The sequence below is a fragment of the Vicia villosa genome, linkage group LG2, assembly GCF_029867415.1.
Source record: "Vicia villosa cultivar HV-30 ecotype Madison, WI linkage group LG2, Vvil1.0, whole genome shotgun sequence".
Classification (NCBI taxonomy): domain Eukaryota; kingdom Viridiplantae; phylum Streptophyta; class Magnoliopsida; order Fabales; family Fabaceae; genus Vicia; species Vicia villosa.
Window position 1 is genome coordinate 116,489,888 of NC_081181.1, and position 5,000 is coordinate 116,494,887.

Below are 5,000 nucleotides of genomic sequence, written 5' to 3' on the forward strand. Positions count from 1 at the left end.
TCTTAGATATTTAGGGATGGTTTGACTTAGTTTTTAAAAAATATTTTTAAAATTAGAAAATAACATGTATGGTTATTTATTTTAATAAATTATGTTTAAAAATTATATTCTATTTATATATTTTAAAAATAAAAAATGTAGAGATTTTAGTTTTTATTTTTATAATTGAGAAGAGAAAAAAATTAAATTAATTTTTTTATTAAAGATAGGTTAATAATATTGTACAACTTTCAAATATGACAAGAGTTGGTATCAAGAGCTGGTAAAGAAACTTGTACACTAGTTTGCTGTCATTTATCAAGGAAGGTGTTTACCACCAGCATGTTCAACATAGGACATGATCCACCAGAATCGTTAAGGGACAACCTCGCCCAGTTTAACGAAGCCACTATAACAGTCGTCTCACCAAACTAGGAAATGTTTGTGGGGGAAATATAAAATACCCTCAAGGCAGGACACTTCAAGAAGTCTCGCTCGCCCAAATGTCAACGTTTTTGTTGGCAGAAGAGGTCACTAGAGAAAAATGTTATATAAAGGGCTAGAAGAGCAACGGCGAAAAGAAGGCGCACGATGTCAAGAAGCGTGTTTCCAACGCCGAGGGTTTACACCACCAGAGGAAGAGCAATTATACCTCTCCCACAAAAGACAATGGTGTGTTTAAGAGGGTGGGCAAAGTGGCAGAGAGTTTCTCCACCAAAACAACCTCACTGCATCGCCCACGCTAAAGGAGTGTGTAGTGGTTCATCAACCACTAAAGTGGTGCAAGTTCCTTGGAAGAGACACCACACTGAGGATTGTTACCAATTTAAGAAAGAAATCAAGAGACTAATCTATGAGGGACACCTCAAGAAAATTGTAAATGGAAACTCTTCTCACAAGTCAGGCAAGTCCAACTCGCGATGGCAAGATGTGGTAGGAAGCCCCATGCCTAACAACACAAAAGAGGCATCCCAGGGTGAGGGTAGTAAAGTTGTGCGTCATACGCTCAACACCATAGCCAGAGGTAGGGATACTAGCTTCGCCCATAATAGGTACGTTCGTCAGATCTTGAGTATAAAAGAACTCCTTTACGTATAAGGCGTAGGCGAAGCCCAAGAGCCAAAATCCAATATCTCTTTCTTTGAGAAAGATGCAGCTAGTATCCACCCTCAAAATGATGACCACGTGATCATTCCGTCATATGCGATGAATAGAAGATTAAAATAGTTCTCGTAGATCAGGGGAGTTCTGCAGATGTTTTGTACTGGGAGGCGTTTGAAAGACTTAGCCTCGCCCCAAAGGACTTGAAAAGGTTCAAAAGTTTGTTGGATGAGTTCTCTGGAGAACATGTACAAGTAAAAGGATACATTTCCTTGAAGACCACTTTTGGAAAGCATGATCAACCCAAAGAAATAAATGTCATGTATTTGGTTATAATGTTTCCTTTTCCAATAATATGATTATATGGCAACCGACTTTTAACCAATTGGGCACGTTCTTGTCCACTTGTTGTTGATTTTTATGAGAGTGTTAATTTTCTGCCGATTGTAACGACAAGTTTATTTTGTGGGGGTGGACTCTTTTTTCTCTACACTTTTCAACGGGGGGGGGGGGGTAATGAGGCCCCTCACTTTATAGTTTTAGAGAATTTACATTTGTTGGTTATTACCTTTTTGCAGGAAATCCACAAGCTATGAAAAGGATTTCCCCATAAAGGCAGCCAAAATGTTGGATTCATGAGTGGGATCCTTGCTACCCATAAAGGCAATTAAAATGTTGGACCCCTAAGTGACATGTTGTCCACTGAGGAGATCAAAATGTTGGATCCCAAAGTGGGATCCTTTGCGCCCACATAGGCAACCAAAATGCTGGACTTCTAAGTGGGTCAAAACACTATATCTCTACGTGGGGTCATTGTCGCCCATATAGGCGATCAAAACACTAGACCCCTAAGTGGGATCCTTGTCACCCATTAAGGAAATCAGAGCATTGGACCTCTAATTGGGATCCTTGTCGCCCATAGGGGCGATTAAAATGTTAGATCCCTAAGTAAGATCCTTGCTCATAGAGGCGGTTAAAATGTTGGACCCCTAAGTAGGATCCTTGTCATCCATAGAAGCGACCAAAATGCTAGATCCTTAAGTAGGATACTTACCACCCATAGATGCGATCAAAATGTTGGATTCCTAAACAAGATCATTTCCACCTTCTAGAAAGGACAAAATGTTGGGACCCTTTTTAGTTCTTAAAAGTAAACGAATTATTGCAAAGGGAACAATGATAATAAACCCCCTTGCTAAGGGCTAATCACACAAAAATAACTACCAAAAATAATAATAATAATAATAATAAAGTGTCCTAAGGGGCGTCGTTGTTATTGCAAATTTGCAATTGCAAATAGTCCCCGAAGAAGCAAAGAAACACAACAAAAGACCATTATGGGCCGAGAAATGCTACAACCAAACCTTAATTCTCCTCCGAGACCACCTTATTCCCAATAGCATCCTTTGATTGAGGGACTCCGAATTCATTGCCTTCCTTCATCCCACCCTGGGCGTCCTTGATGCGAGATGGGCTTTTAGACTCTCAAGATACCAGCTGGCCACCACAAACGACTTTAAGTAAGTCCATTTGACTTAGATCTAGATTTAGATAAAGGAAGGAAACATGTTTTTTGGGTGCTTGAATTATTATACACTAGAACTAGACACTACCTCATCGGTAAGCTCTGACACCTCCTTCTCCAGCTTTTTTTTGGTGAATGAGGGGGTGTTAAAGGATTTCCGAAAGTATTCCTTCTCAGTGGATATTTCTTTAGCCTTATCGTTCACATTTTCCATCTTATCCTCCCACTTCTCCTTGTCTTCCTGGAGGGCCTTTAGCAACCTTTTGCTTTCATTATAGGCGTCCACATGCTTCTGGAGCTTCGTATCTAGATTTTTATCGGTCTTGTCTCGCCTCTTCTGGTCTATATTCTAGAGCATGATCTCCCTCAGCAGAAGGTTATTCTTTATGCTTACAATAGTCGAGGTCGATCTAGAACAAAGGGTCTGATAGTCAGTAGGGAATTCCTTGGAGAAAGGAAAACGAGAACTCTTGAATCAAATGATATCAAAATTGACGTTGCTCCACAAGCAGAAGGTGGGGGAGCTTCCTCCATGGAAGGTGCATGAGTGCTCGCCTTCCCAAAAGTATGCTAGGAGGTGTCAAAATTAGAGGAAGAACCCTCACATAGCCTTAATAGTAAAGCCATCGTGGTGACATTAGGGATTGTTGGTGTCCGAACTAACAATCTGAATCTTTTCCCACCTCTATCTCCTTTCTTCAATAGAAATCTTCACCATTCGATATGCAAAATAAAGCACATGGGTCATAAATATTGTCTAACAATACCTACAAAGAAAATAGGACATCTGAAATTTACTTAAATAAACGGCAAGGTGTTTGTCATTGTCCAACCAAAGTGTGACCACTTCATAGCAATTCATAACTTCAAGCTTCAACAAGAAACATACAATCCTTGCCTCCTTAAGGGTAAGGAACGTCTTCTCATATTCTATGATCGCCACAAGATCATTTGCCCAGGATAGGAGAAAGAGGGGGCGCCATCATCCCCCAACACCCTAAGGAAGTCCTCTCGCCCCCTCACATGGGCAAACTTGTCCTTCTAATACTTGTAGTGATTGAAGTGGTACAAAAAAAGGCATTCCTCGACTGATTTTCTAAAGACTCCCATCTACCCTTCGTCGTCTTAGTGATGTAAAAAGGGAAAAAGACTCCCACAATTAGAGTAACGTTCAGGTTCCTACATACCATCTCGAATACCCTATTATAACCCCAACTGTTACGGAATAACTGGGAGGGTGCGACGTTGATAATCCTTAAAACCTCCATATAAAAGGGGGAGAGTGGGAGAATTACCCCCATATCCTATATAAAAGGGAGGTAGACGTAAGAGTATGGATAAGAAGGGTCAGAGGACACTGGCGTGGTCGCCCTCTCCGATGGTAAACAAGCTCTATAATAACCTGATTTCCATCCTTTGTAGAGGAAATCTCCACTCCTGGTAGGAAATGGAGGATTTGTTTATTATAAGTATAAGATAATCCAATATCTTCGACATCCTTGGACACAACATGGGGGAATTAACATTGTCTCTTTGTTCCTGAGAAAACAGTAGGACAAAAATAAATCACCACCATCGTCGCAATCTTCAAAGGGGACAACTAATACCCTCAAAATCTATGACTGTTCATTTAACCTACGACCTATTTTGAATGTTTCTTCGTAAAAGCTATTCATTACACAAAGATAGAGAAAGGGAAATTCATTCCTATAAGAAGGTTGTGAACGGGGAAAAATGAGAAATGATGAGTTGGGAAATTCAAATGAGTTTGCAGAAGCAGGGAGCGAAATGGAGAAAATGCGATAAAATAATAGAGATTTAATACGGGAATTCGAACCGCAAGGGATACTTTAAACTCCCCCACAATTTTGAAAAAACTCAACACGTTTGTGACATGTACCACTAGTGTTTAAGGTCTCAAAAATAGGACATCATTACTTACATTAAATAAAAGTAAGTGCGATCATCTAAATGATTGATTGACATTCTCATGTGACATTTTAGCTAATATTGCAGATGACTTATCCCTCAATTAAGGGCTTACGCAACTAAAAAGATCGCCTTCAGCTGAGAGACTTGTCCTAAGCTAAGGGACTCACCTCTATAATAAAAGACCATCTTCAAGAGAGGGACTCGCCTCAAGACAAGGGACATATCTCACAAATGGAAGAAGCCTTGAAAACACTATGTCCTTAACACAACTCTCGTGCTTAAGGGATTATGTAGTGTTATATGTGTGAGCGTTATAAACAAGGATGGTTCGGGCGTCCTCGTCTAAGGGTGAAATCTCCTGGGCGATATCCTCTCATAAAATTGGGACTCACCCTTGGGACTGATGACGTGTATAATATTATTGTCTCGCATTAGTCATAGGAGAAATAGTTCACCATGTTTC